Genomic DNA, 15,457 nt, shown 5'->3' with positions numbered 1-15,457 from the left:
ATTTATGGAATGAAAAAGAGTATGGATGTACAGATCATATTTTAACAAAATTTGTTAGTCTGATGTGTGATTTTTTTTTAATATATATATTTTTTTTTAACTACATTTAATGCAAATGTAGAAACAACTCCAAACTAGTGTACTTTATCTTCCAGAATTTTTCTTTCCCTTAACAAAAACGTGCATGCTAATTTATGACCATTTTCACCACGTTTGTAAAACCATTTTGCAAAATGTGCATCTTGATTTTAAAGGAAGTGATCTGTGATCCCTTCTTTGAGGACATGAATTCCACATGTGTGATGTGTTCCAGGAATGTAAAGCTGTGTGTGAAGTTGAGGACTTGGGAAATTGAAGGGGCCAAAATAGAGATTTGAGTCTAATTTACAGTGTTAAGACACTGGACTTTGCTGTATATAGAAGGGCAAAAGGTTTGTGTTCTGATTTATTTCATGTGCTACTGCTATAATCATAATGGTGTGGCATAGGTGTCAGAACTCAAATTTGGGTAGAATAAGAATAAACAAGTTCAGTTTCTGAGAATTCTGCCACAGAGCTGCTGTTCCCTGTTGCCCAGAAGGGGTCAGTGTGTCTCCCAATTGCTACAAGTTTGTTGGCATAAAACCCCAACGTAAAAACCTCCCTGTGATCTCTGCCTGCCAGTCTTAACCTAGTAGATAAAAATTTAAGCATCCTGCTATACTCTCATTGTTTCCTTCACAGAGTGATATTTTATATGTGAATTATTTTAATACATCTGGTATGCAGACAAAAAGTGAAAATGCAATTAATTAAAATGCAAATAATTAAAATGCAAGTTTGTGTGTTCAAGAGTGCTGTGATTTCTGAGTGAACAGGAAAATGCAATAATCCATGTTTTTGCTAAGAGATTGAGAAGAAGTAAGGCATAGCACTAGCCTCAGTAAGAGTTTGCTCAAGAGAAAAATACTCTTTTTTTTACCATGTATGAGTGCAGATGAAGTTTATTTTGGCCACAGAAAAGTCAGATAGAATGAACGTGAACCAGCAGAGTTTGTTACCCTTGAGCAGAGCAGTATTGGAGGAAATATTGGATCCAGGTAGTTGGTACTGATCCAGGTAATTGTGTGATGACACAGCCCTGTGATCTGTGAAAGGAGTTGGGGAGATTTCTGAAAAATAAAAACCAGCAGGCATTCAAGGCCAGACATTCTGTATCTTCAAAAGAGCTCTTTTTACTTGTTTGCACGTTAATTAAAGTGACCTGTTACTGCTCTTCTTCCATTTGGATGGCAGCATCTAAAAATTCTGAAGAGCTAATTCTTTACTGGTTGTTTCATTTAGTATTGTAAATGAACTTATCTGGGTTTTCTTCAGAGTTCATGATATTGCTGTTAATGGATATTGCAGGGAAAGTGGGGGTGCTACCTGCACACGTGCATAGCAGCTTCTGAAATGTCAGATTGAAAAGCAGATTTATTTATTTATTCTTCTGGTGATGTTAAGGTAGAAAATAGAGAATATAAAGCCTAACAGGACTTCTATACAATTTCTCTGAATGTAATCACTCCAGAAAGTGAATGCTTAGTGGCTTTTCATAGAGAAAGGGAATTGTGATTTGACTGTTGTAGATTTTTTTTTTATCCATGGAAAGACAGAGGAAAAATTCCCCCTCACACCCCACCCCTGACACACACACACACATAGAAAAGAACTGTATTAAAACCAAAACCTATCAAACAAACAAAACCAACAAAAGATCACTTGGAAAATGTATTTACTGCTTGTGCAAAATTCTCCTTTTGAATGTCCTTTTTGGAGAGTTTTGGGAAAGTGACTTCTACTTGGAAAATTTCCACAAATCTTTAATGATGGTTGGTATTTATCAGTTTTGTTGACAGATGGGCTTGATCACATTGTGCCTTGCTAGTGATGGGAACTGTGTGGAATCATAAAATTCAGGGGTTTTTCCTGAGGTCTTTGAGAATTCTTGTGACTAAAATCCAACTGGAAGTGCATCCTTAGAGAGACAGGTATGGATGAAATAGTCTACATTTATCTTATGTTTCCCTTTTTGGTGAATACCTAAGAGGGATAATTAAATCTGTCATCTTTATGCAGTGCATATTTTTCTTTTATTTAATGTATTTTTATCCCTTAATATGAATAATAGAAACATAGCTCATAGGTACATTCTGTTAGCATTCTCAGCCTTTTGTGTCCAAGAAATCTCTCCTTTAGGTAAAGCGGTTCTGATGCAGAGTTGTTCCCACAGAGTTACAATTACAAGGTTAAGTAAAACTGAGGTAGGTTTCTCTATTATGTGTAACAGCCACAGATGCTGAAAAAAAAAATAAAAATAAATAGTTTAGCCATGGAGCCTTTTTGTCTGATCTGGATAATCTCACTGCACTCTCTTAATAAGATGTATTAGAGTTTGTTATACTGAAGGCACTTTGCAAGTCTAATTAAATGTTTTGCCATGATAAGCAAGGATTTTCCATATTTTGTACAGTTTGTTTATGCTTTGGTTACATGAATTAATGTTAATATTTGACTTTTTTTAACTACACAATGCTAATTGCTAGGGTTAAGTCTGTGACAATAACTAAGTAATCATCTGCACCTTTATCAACATCTGATATTTACAGTTCAGTGAATGAAAAATAAAGTGTGCTTTTAAGCAAATATTTTTATTAATTTCTGCTAATGTTGATGGCAGTCTGGTGCCAAGATAACTGCTGGATCCCACTTCAAACAGAAAAACATTAAATAATTGTAAAATATTTCTCAAAACCAAATTCTGACTTGAGCATCCACAGCACCTCTTATTTGAAACTCTGCAAATGTGCACACAGGTATGTATGTGAATTACCATTTCTTCACAGCAAATGCTGAAAAATGGTAGCAATTCAGAGTTTCCTTGTCCTTAATGGACAATATTTTATCTCATAAGATCCAACATTTTGTGGTTCAGTATTCCCTTTCAGGTCTGTTAAGATGTTAATAAGCTGTGGTGCCTTTTCAGCTGACGGAAGAGCAAAGAGTAAATCTTGGGGAAATAAAGTTCATGCATAGTTCTGATATTAAAAGAACCCTGAGCAGTCTGGACATGTTTGGCTTGACTCATTGTGGATACTATGTAGTGTGCTTCAAAAAATAAAGCAACATCATGGCTTAGAAATCTTGTTTCTCCACAGAAAAATGTTTTCCAAGAGTGGGAGAGAGTATTAAAAGCTTTTTCTTGTGCCATGTCTTTCTTATTCCACTTTTCATTTCTCCAGTAATGCTCTGGTCATTTCTGAATCACTTAGAAATCTACAAAGCATTTCAAGAAGTTTTGCACTCAGTCTTTACTTTGAAAATCCAGTTTGGTTTAAAGGGGAAAAATATTTAAAAGTAAAGTTTCTTCAGACATTTTCATTTATTTTTCCCCTGTTCCATCTTTTTAATGTCACCCTAACCTCCAGATCCTTATTTCTACTTTTAATATGAGGGCTGGGATTTGCTGTCTAAAATGAGGAGGCATCGTTGGGTACATGTTGCAAGGAACTGTATATGTTTGTGAGTGATATTTGCATATTTTTTATCATTATTTTTTATTCAGAATGACATAACTAGCCAGAAAGTTACTTTAGTCCTGGGAAAGATCTGGTGATGGAGGGAAAAGAGAAATGGAGGCTGTTAGCTGTGGGGATGATGAAAGCACTTGTGTTCCTACATCTCATCTTTCAACTTGGAACAGTGGTATCTTTACAGTGACTTTTGTCTTCCCCCAAACCAATGTGTTGCTTTCAGGTCAGAGAGCATTTATACTGTTGAAAGATGACAGCAAAGGATGTTGTACCAGTTTTCCCTTTGCCTATTTTTTTTTTCTCTTTGGTAAAAGGAGAATTGGGAATGAACTGAGCTTTCTGTATCTGACTCACTGCTGTACCTGCTTGTTTACATGAAGGAAAAAAATCATTAGAATTAAATGTTGATACATGAAGTCAGACAGACATTACTGACCCACTGGCCAGGAACTGGTAGAGACTGTTACTTAACATTGTCTACATACAAGAAAACTTCCTGCCTGACACATGAGAAAGAATCAGGAGAGTTTTCACACTATGCTGAGAAATGAAGAGCTAAGGACAGCAGATTATGCTGTCCCAGATACCTGATGCTTATTATTCAGACCTCATTATCTGGATGTCTCCGTACAGTATTTCCTGTGCCATGGAAAAATCACTGGGGGAAAGGAGCTTCTGCAGCTTCTCTGACCCTTTATCCAGTTTGGTGAACCTACAAAAGCAAAAAAAACCTGACAGCTGTGAATGTCACTTGTCCAGGTCTTGTCTGTGCAGTCACAAGTCAGAAGAAAGACAAGTTTTACTGATGTTTTACTGAGCCAGGGCTAATCCTCTGTTGTGCTGTTCTTAGATGACAGGGAGTGATTACCTGGGGATGTTGTGAGCTGACTGAACATTTTCATTACACTCTCAAGAAAAGATCTCTCCTACTACCTGTGCACCTCAAGTATTTATTGTTAAGAGCTTGAAATTGTCACTGCATTTATAATCTGTACTTTGTAAGAACAATTTTACAATAACCACCAGTCTGACTTTGGTTCCCATTAAGACAATCTGGATTCTGTTCAGTGATTAAGACTTTCTCAAGTCATATCTTGAAGCGTGAAGATGCTTGTTACTTCTACAAGAAAATAAAGTACAATACATGTCCATGCAGTGATGAGTATGGGAACTCAGATGTCCCCATATAAAAACAGAGAAATCCAACAGAGAAGTTGAATACTTCTTACTGAAACCACCTCCCCTTTGTGGAAGGAGCTGGTACCCAAATGCCAGTACAGCAGATTTCCACCACGTCATCAGGCTGTGGAGTAGTCTTGCCAGATCTCATCATCTCTAGCTTCATAACTTGGTACCTTGGCTAAAGAATGGCTCACACTTCCAGTTTGCCTTGAAAAAAGGGAAGAAACATCAAAAAGTTGCAAGGCATTCTTGGTGAGGGAGATTTGGAATGAGGTGGTAGAACCAAAGTGGGAATAATAATGGGAAGACCTAAGAGGAATAGATCTAGAAATAATTACTTTTTTTGTTTTGTCTTCTTTTCCCAGAAGAAGGGGGGAAAATTGGATGAAAGTTTTTTCCTTCAGTGTTCAGAATATTATTAGCAATTACATGACAACCTAAGTCCCATTCATGTTCCACTGTGCTGTTTCTTTGAGTTGCTTTCCAATATATACAGCCTCTTCTTAGTTTATTTTGCTTTTTTCTCCAGTGTTGAGCATCTTATCACAGGGGTTCAAACCCTAGGGAATGTTGAACTTGGCCTTTAGCCTTTGACTCTTGAAGTTACTCTTGAGTTTTACGTCAGAGTCCCCTCTTTGCAGTTACGTGGATGACTTGCACTTTGAGGAAGTTCATTCTGTTGGCATTTGCTGCAATTGTTACTGTTAAGTTCATTATGTGAGGTAATGAGGAATCTAAACCTCTTAGCATGTTTGCAACATGTGAGAGTTAGAGAAAACAATAAAAACATCAGTGAATTCCACAAGCTGCAAGAAATCTAAGTGGAGGAAGTAGCAAGAGATTATGTGATTCATGTTCCCCTAAACCTGATTCACTTCATGTGACTTGTAATATATTACTGATTAAACATGAAAGGATCTTCCTCCCATTGCAAAAAGCATAGAAATGTCCAACAAAAATAAGCAGAGTTGGTTCTGCCTGGGGAATCTGCTCAGTAGTTGCTTAACTGGAGCTATTCCAGTTGACCATGAAAGCTCCCATAAGAACTTCATTATAAATTTCTGGTCAGAATGAATGTTTACTTCAGAAACCAGAAATGTCACCCACAGGTTTGATGAATTAAAGTAAGGAAAAGGACTGAAGCAAATAATTGAGAGCAGTTTAAGAGAAAGATATAACAAGTGGAACTGACTTTCAATTTATTTGTAGTGTGACAAATTCTTCCTTTTCTCTCAAGGTTTTTATGATTAGAGGAAGCATTCTGGATAAGAAGTGTGTGATGCACACACAAACTTTATAACTAAAGTTATTTGAAAGTTGAATCTTATAACTGAGAAGAAAAAGGAACAAAGTTTGTGTTGCAGTTTGTCTTTGCTTTATGCTTTAACTTAAGAAGAATGTGTTTTCACTTTGAGATTATTTCACTACATACATTGGGCTTCATGCATTCAACTTGCCATTGTTTCAGCACAAACATGGAAAACAACATGACAAATGAAGAGGGAAAATACTGTGTCTGTGTTCCATACCTAGAGGAGGCATTTCCCTTTTCCTCACATTATGTCATATTTCTGAGTTAATGGTAAAAATAGAAATGCAAAATTCAAAGCCAGAAAAGAAAGTCTGGCTGGCCATTTCAGAAGTATTTTTTTATTTATTCAATATAGGACACTGTAATCTTTGGTCGGCTTTCGAAGCCTTTAACAGCATTTGTGTGAGGGAAAGGAGAGGGAAAAAAAGAAATAGTTTTCCCTGGAAATGATGCAAATTCAATCCAAATTCTCTGCAGCTGGAGTTTTGGTTCATTGCTTTGAAGTGGGATGAGACACTTCCAGTAGATTCTTATCCTGTTTCAGTTTTTCTGAATCACTCAAAGCTGCATTCTGGGCCATCTGCTAACAATTTGAAGCCACCCAAAACCCATTTTAAGTCCTGTCTGGCTTACTTAACAAAAGTCTGACTAAGTATCCCTAGATCTTCACGTAGTCTCAGGATACCAAAAATGGGAAAAGTTGTGACCACCAGAGAAGAAGCCAGGTGTAAGTGAGGGGGATTGTGCACTGCAGACATTGGACATCCTCCTGTTTTGGGGAGAAGTCAGCAATGTTTGTGTATAAGATGGCACTGGCATTGAAACTGCTTGGAGAGTTTATGGAAAACTGAAAACCAAGAGCTGGAAAATGGAGCTTGATACCAGCAAACAGTACTCAGACTGGAAAAACAAGGAAAGTGGCTTTTTCTGTCACACAGACAACTGTTTGGCATCTTCTGCAGAAATGGAAGGGACTTGAAAAGAAATAAGGAGAAGTGCAAGAATTTATGTAACTCTAGAGCTACTCGTTTTTCATGTTAGATGGAGCTGTATTGTAGTAATATTCATGCAGTGTTAGCATCAAGATAATTGCATCACATGTTCTGCCATAGTTCTTTCCAAAACAAATTGTTATAACTAGAGGCACAGGATATGCCAGAGATAAGCGAGTTAGATAGTACCATCAAAGAAAATGTCCTGAGACTTTTGTTCTCAGAAATCTGGGGAGGGGGTTGGAAAGTTTGTGAAGAAGGTGGAAGAAACTTGAAAATATGGTTTGGTTGGATGGGAGAGGAAGAGGAGTAAAGAGCCCTGTTTCTTTTTGTTGTGAGGAAATAAGCATTTTCCATTATTTGTAAAACTTTCATGCCAATTTTAGTTACCACTAATATCTCAGAAATCATTGTTTTTCAATAAATAGATCCAGGTGCTGCTTTTCTGCTTTGCAATAGTTATTGAACTTCCTCTTGTCTGCATTCTGGAGGTGGCAGCTAAAGGATATCCCCAGGCGTGCAAACCCATTTGTGCATCCTTTCTCTTCACAAAACTTCTCTTTTTCAGCAGAGCAAAATTCAGCCACTTCTATCTCCTTCATGGTTTATTGCATACACAAACACAATGTACAGGAAATAAAGTTTATAGTTCTCAACTGCTGTAAAATCTTAATGACTGTGCTCACAGCAGACACAATGGGTACATTGTACACTTCAGGTTCTATTTTAGATAGCCTGAATTCACAGTCCTCATATCCTGGTAAATATAATCCCTTGCTGCATGACAAAAGCCAGTTCTAAAGATAGAAATCTGCACTGCAATGAAGCCAAAGTCCAAATCTTTGTTCTGGTACAAAGTCTTGCTTTGTCCATAGAGAATCCTTCATTTTGAAACCATATGTTCCTCTACTTCCTCCCCCATCAAAACAAATTCTTATTAGAAAAATCAGATAGTCTGACAGATTCATCAGCCATTCCTCTGGTGAGAAAAACTGATGTGGACTAATGTTTGGGTTTTTAAAGATGAGCCGTGTAAATTTGCTATGATTTATATAATAAAATGGTTTGGGTTGGAAGGGACCTTAAAGATCATTTAGTTCCAACCCCCCTGCATGGGCAGGGACATCTTACACCAGATCAGGTTGCATCCAACCTGGCCTTGAACACTTCCAGGGATGGGGCAGCCACAACTTCCTTGGGCAACCTGTTCCAGTGTCTCACCACCCTCAAATTAAATAATTTTTTCCTAATGTCTAACCTCAATCTCCTCTCTTTAAGTTTTAAACCATTTCCCCTTGTCCTCTCACTACACACCTGTGTAAAAAGCCCTACCCCAGTTTTCCGGTAGAGCCCTTTCAGATATTGGAAGGTTGCTATAAGGTCACCTCAGAGCCTCCTCTTCTCCAGGCTGAACAACCCCAACTTCCTCAGCCTGGATTCATGGGGAGGTGCTCCAGCCCTCTGATCATTTTAGTGTCTCTCCTCTGGACATGTTCCAGGAGCTCTGTGTCCTTCTTATGTTGGGGACTCCAGAACTGGACACAGCACTCCAAGTGGGAGCTCAGAAGAGCAGAGCAGAGGAGGAGAATCCCTTCCCTTGTCCAGCTGTCTGTGCTGCTTTTGTTGCAGCCCAGGACATGGTTTTACAGGCTTTCTGGGCTGCAGGTGCACATTGTGAGCATTCATATGTTCCAATTTTGGACTTGGGTCTCAGACATCTCTTGGGCTTGATGATATCATGCTCAACAGTGGAGCTTAAGAGCTTCAGGATGATTTAGATGTTGCCACAACCTATTTGAAACTTCTTTTAGTTGAAGAAGAAATTTTTTTCCCCCAGCATTTGACAGACTCCCAGTCCAGCAAATATTTCTTTGCATATTAAGAGCCCTTCTGAAGTCAGGTTTCTTACATAGATAACTCCTATAGACATACCGGGTGGCTCATGCCTGCATTTGTAATTTATGTACTCGATTATTTCACTGCCTTTGAGCAACTACTTGTTGTATTTCTAAACAGTTTTCAATATGAGATCCTAATGTCTAACTGCAGATCAGAAATGCATCCAATGTTTTCTCTCATGCTGTAAGTAAAATTAAGTTCAGAACAGCTCTGAGACACTGATGAAATAAAAATGAGATATTTAATTCAGACTGGGCTTTAGCCCATATTTTTTGTAGTCCATTATTTATAAGAGGCTTTACACTTTACTCTTATGTATGTAAAAGGCTGATAAATGTTCAGCGTTTGAGGTCACCCTTTATTCCTGCTAATCCATATATTAAACAAGTTAAAAAATCTTCTATACTATTCCTGTCCTCATTTTTAGTTAACTTTATTCTTGTTACTCATATAATTGCTTTCCTGACATTTTGTCTTTTTGCAACATGGTCAAGCAAAATTTATCCTTTTCATGAGCTCATGATAGAAGGAGGTTGAAGAAAAACAAAAAGTTGAGTAATAATTAAAGATGAAAAACTACTTCAAAATAACAAAATGTTAAACTAGTCTGCTTTGCATGAGGTACTAATTAACCCAGTGCATGCTTTTGTATTTTTATATTTGAGGATAAAGCAAACAGTAATGGATTTTTAAACTTGAAAATCCTATTCCTTTGACTACAGTGTAGAAGTGAGAGACAGGTCATTTTTTTTCAGTGACAATTTGATGTTGTTCTCCAGCTTCCTCAGTAGACTTTGGAAATCTTGGAAGTAATAAGGCTTATTTTTAAAGTGTGTGATGTACCATATATATATGGTTAATAAATTCAAAGTTAATAAAGCAAAAACAGTGATGAGGCTTGTGTTTGCTTTGCTGTTAAAACTACCTGAGGAATTACCAATTGTTCCAACACTTGTTGTATCTCAGTGTATAAGACCAAGTCAAGGTAGGATGTGCCTTTCTTTGGGAGCTACAACTGATGCTGAGAGATGCCAGAGAGTTTTGCTGACTGATTCTCTATCTTGTACACCACACCACAGGCTGAATGATGTCTGACCCATCCAGAAAGGCTTGTGACATTGATACAGGAGAGAAACTAAACTGCTGGGATATTTTATTTTCCAGATATGATGCATGTCAGGAGCTGGGAAGGATGAGTCTGGGCCAGAGATGAGATTCCCTCTCTGCCTAAGTCAGACAGGGGGAGCAGCAGCTCCTCAGTGGAGCCACTCCTGGTTTACAAGTGCCTTTGGAATACCCTGTCCTCATTGAATGTTTTGTCCTAAATAGTGAGAAAACAGAGCTGATATCATGGGATCCTCTCCAGCCATTTGCTCTTCTGTTTTCAGGCTGTATCTACAGTAGCAGAATTTGTCTACAACATGACTGTAATTTGTTGTATTTAATTGGAGTAAAAATGCAGACAGTGCTGCCAGTAGAGAATGATGTAGAAAGCTCTTTGCTGCTTACAAAGTGTAAAGAATTTCAGGGGTTTTATTGTCCTATTTTCTGCCTTTATCTGTCCCTACTGTTATGCTACACCCAGAGGCCTCACTGTAGGAAAAGAGGAGGATTTCTGTTTCCTTCCTGGGGAAACACCTTAACCAGGAGGGGCTGTGGAGCAGGTAGGCACTATCACTGCTCTTTTTCTCTTTTCTCTGTTTCTCTTTTTCTTCCTTAAAAGTTCCCCATCAGTGCTGAAGTAGGGAGCAGCACTTCAGTGGAGTTTAGAGACACTCTAACTACAAGCTACAGCCTTAAATCTCAGATTATTCGATGGATCTGGGTGCCAGGAGTTTCTGTGGAAACCATTACCCTCAACCACTCACAATATCTTCTTTGGCAACGTGTGTTTTACGTGGGCAATGCTACTTTTGGAACCATATCTCTGTATTAATAGCAGTGAGGAGAATCAATGTGCACAGCACGTCAACAACTCACTGGCTGTCACAGCCCAGGGACTGTGCCCAATTACTGCTCATTCTCTGCTGGCTTTTTGGTTTGGTGTTTTTTATATCCCCTGTATGAAAAGCTAGAAAGCACTGCTGTAGCATGCTGGATTTGCCTGTTCTATGCTGACTCCTTTAGCAGGAGGTCTGAGCAGGCTAGATGAGGCTGAGCAGTGTTTATAGTTGGGTTATAATTTATGGATTTGGCTTTAAGCTTACAAAGAAAAAAATAGCTTTTTAATACAATTCAAGTAAATCATAATAAACACGTCACTGGCAAGAGTTCTGGTGTAGAAAAGTCTTATCTTGACTACGAGGGTATACTAAATTAATCTCAAGCTCCTAGATGTTAATAATAAATCAATTAGATTGAAATCCCTTTATAGTATATTTTGGAAATTCATTAAATAAGGAAGTTGGCAGTTATGTTCAGTTCTGTCCATTATCTTATGCATTTTCTTTGTATCTTTACCTTTCTTCAAGTCCTTGGTATTTACTACTTATTAAAGAGAAGAGTCAAGCCTATGATTAAAACACATTCTAAATTTTTAACAGGACTGAAGGAAGAACTGTAGCAGCATCTCATTTTGCCTCAAGACTTGCAACCAATGACTTTCTTGTTTTGTTTGGGTCTCTTAATGCAATTTTCTCTGTATGGTTGTTTATTTTTACTTTGAAGATTATGTATGACTTTCATGAGCAGACATGGAACATTTTATCTTCCTTATATATGGTATTATGTAATTGTTGGAATAAATGTGATGAAGATTCCACAAGCAAAATGGTTTAGCATTTGCTGTTGGGTTTTGTTTCCTCCCCTAGCATTTTGGATCAACAAATTCAGACAGAAGAAGAGCACAAGTAATTCTGGTATGAATATTGGCATTGCATGTTCCTACATGTATATGTAAGTGTGAAGGATTTTTTGTTACCTTTTTTTTAAATCACTTTTGACTGCTAAGTGTGCTTGCAAGTCAATGTCAGTTTATATCAATTAAATCTCAGGTGCATAGAGACAGTGACAGCTACTGCAAAGAAATGATCCCTTTTCTTTTCCAATTCTTAGTTTTGATCTTTAAAAAAAAATCCTGTAAGTTAAAAGTAATATATTTTAATTATGTTATTAAGGTTTTAGAAAAAAGAAATAATCCAAAGGGCAAGGGATCTCTTTGTGCCTCTTTCTTTCACCCAAAACTTAATCTGAAAAACTGAAGGTGTTACTCATAGTATTGCCAAGTTATCCTCCTTCAAATGGATGCTCAGGATTCACAGTGCTACAGAACTGTAGGCTCTGTCTGCTTTTTAATGCTGGCTTAATTCAGTTAGTGAGGATCTTATCTATTTATACTGTACATGTTAGATAAAGAAAGTATACACTTACATTATACATCCCATTCGGTTACAATGATTACTTTTTTTTTGAAGTGCTGCTAGAGAGGAGCTTTAAAAGCAGCCTGAGTCATGTTCTTCTGATGAGCTGTTGTTAGAAACTGCATTTAACTCAAAATCAGCCATCCTCGGCCTGCCCCGTCAGAGCTGTTCGTGAGAGGACGTGGTTTTGTCAGCTCCTCATTTTAAAAAGAAAAGGTCTCTTGTTAAATCTCTTGCGTGAGACTCAGAGTACCATAATATGAAGCAAATTTTTGTTTCGTGTTTCATGTTTCATATGGGCTGGCTGGTGGGAGGAAATAAACCCGAGCAAAGAGAGAAGATGTAAAACCAACTGTAACCTATTTTTGTCAAGGTCCAACATTTTTCCTATAGTCAGAAGGATGTAAACCTGTATAAGCAGGGCCTGCACAGGTTCTGATGTAGATCTATTACTTACAATGTGGGTATCAAACTTTATGTCCTTTGCTCCAAAATTGAATCTCCAGAATTTCACAGAACTAAATTTCCCAGCTCCTGGAAAGCTGGGTAAAGCACATTTTTATCCATGAGAGTGGGAAACACTTTTAGGAATTGCTACCATTGCCTTGCAGGTGGCTGCATGGGCACCTCCAACAAACTTAAATCTTTCTGGGCAGAGATGATGGTGGCTGCTCAGCAGAAAACCAAGTGAGAACCAGACTTGGTATAAATAATAACAGCATAAATAATAACAACAGCTCTGATTATACTGGGGATGAAGGTAGTGAGTGATGTGTCCTCCTTGACATCAATTTCTGGCTTTTCCTTGCTGCATCAGGTGTCAAAGTCTTTCCAACAGAGACCTCCAGGCTGGACTGTGCAGCAGGGACCTGAGCAGTTCCTCAGTTTTCTTGGAGATCCTGCTCAGCTTTTCAGTGTCCTTTTTGACACAGCTCACACAGACTGGGCTCTGGGTGTCTCTGCTTCCATCCTGAGACATCTCTCAGGAAATAGCTACGCTAATTTTAGAAGCAAAAACAGCTGAAAGAGGCCCATGGCAAAGGCAGCCAGGCTATCTCCAGTCTAATCAGTTATGAAATCTGATTGATGCTAAAGCTTTTTCTTAGCAGAATGTTTATTAATCTTGGAGGGGGGGGGGGGGAGCAGAACAACACAAGGGAACTTTTATGAGGCAGACATAAATGAACAGAAGCTCTTTTAAAAATGAACTTCTGGGATGTGAGAGACTGATGCAATACATCACAGGGACTGAAAGGCCAGACAGCTTTCTGAGTACATGTTGGCATAAAATCAGATAGAGAGAAAAGAAACTGTGGTGCTTTTTGCCTGACGTGACCTAAGGAAAAATACTGGCTGTTGTGCAGCTCTTGCATACTTATCTTGGGCATATCATGTTCTGTAGTGATTAAAATACAACTTCTGGTGACAGCAGGAACCCAAATGCCCTTCTGAATTGTGTGCAAAGTGCGACAGTTGTTCCTCCATCCCAGGTCATGTTTCAGTCTATGTTTTAGCAACAGCTCTTTTGTTGCATTTGATTCCTGTATTGTTGCTGTGAATGAAAATGTAGGAAATAAAAAAAAAAAACAACTTGTGGCAATATTCTGTTTATAAGTGCAAAGGTAATCTGTTGTCAGGCTCTAAAACTGCTGTGTGGATTCACGCTCTGCCAGGAAGGTAGGGAAGACAGAAAAATAGAATTACTCTTCTCTTTTAAAATCTTTCATCTGAACTCTTACTGTTTGGTGTTTGTTCTATGTTTTGTTTTGGCTTTTAAGTTCTGTTGCAGAATGAACAGTTGCAGGAGAATACTGTTCTCTTGCTTTTGGCACCATGAGTACAACCAGGGGTGTTTCCATAGCAGGACTAACATTGAGGATTTCTCTCTTTGTCTGCAAGAGCCTGGGAGGTGAAGACAGAGTTAGAGGGAGTCTAAAAGCTTCTTCACTTCTGTCTGTCCTCTCATGTCCCTCATCTATTTCATGTTGTCTGCTCCAGAACAGAACTTTACCCTGTTCCATTTCACCCACCCTGGGTTGTGGTTTTTTTGCTCATATTGAGGATTTTGTCTTAAATTGGAGTCTTAAATAATAATTACCAAATTTGAAAATGTTACTGGGCTGCAGGTATGAGAAACAGACTTCAAACTAAACAGAGTAGGTTTGAAACCAAAAGGTGTGAGCCCAGCTTTAAAGGCTCAGGAATTTTTGGCTGCATATCCTGGCCCAAGTTAGAAGGTGCAACATTACTTGGAAGTGTACATTCATTTCCACTCTAACTGCTACGTGTGAAGCAGCCAATTCCCTCTCATTTTCAGTGAGATGATGTTTCCTGGGCTTCCTTGCAATCAGCTGCAGTAAAAGGGTATTTTGAACAGAGAGAAACTCTCCATCATAACCCTAGTGCCATTCGAGAACATTTTGTTACAACTGACTCTGCCTCAGATGTTGTCTTTGGGAAGAGTTTTTTTTCTTTTTATTCTGGGCCAAAACGAAGACTGATGAGGTATTTCTTGTGTGATTTAAGTTCTCAGAGCACAGCTGATAACAGCAGTAACCATCATGTAATGGACAACTTGTTACAACCCTCTGCTGCAGAGGCTTTTACCAAGCTCTTGTCACAAACTGTAGTGGGAACAGATGAATCTGTACTGAAAGCACTTGACACATCCTATCCAAAGAATTTTTTAAGAACTGTAGAACCTATTTGGGGATATATATAAAGTCAGGATGGAGAGCCCCGAGGCAAGGAAACTGTTCCATTATTCATGAACTTCAAAGTACTTTGGTGCTCAAGTCACTTGTGAGCCAAAACAGACCAGATCCTAGACCTCTGCAAATTTAGAAATGTCAGAATTATTTTATGGAATTGAGATTCCCTAATTATAACCACATATTTTGCCAATATATAATGCATGGCCCCAATTGAAAGAAACTGTAAGTACCAAGTACTTCCTAACTTTCTGCTACAATTAACCCAGAGGATTGTTCCCTTACTATGCCTACACTTCAAAGAAAGACAGTTTCTTAAGAGTTTGTATGATGCTATAAATATTTTTTTATTGCATACTGAGAAAAGAATAGCATTTCATGAGTCATCCTTATTGTGGGGTCTGTGGACAAAGCTTCCAAGGCCTGATGTGTTCCCACAGTGTGCAAA

This window comes from Calypte anna, chromosome 8 (assembly GCF_003957555.1).
Source record: "Calypte anna isolate BGI_N300 chromosome 8, bCalAnn1_v1.p, whole genome shotgun sequence".
NCBI classification, from domain to species: Eukaryota; Metazoa; Chordata; class Aves; order Apodiformes; family Trochilidae; genus Calypte; species Calypte anna.
This window is presented reverse-complemented; position numbering follows the sequence as displayed.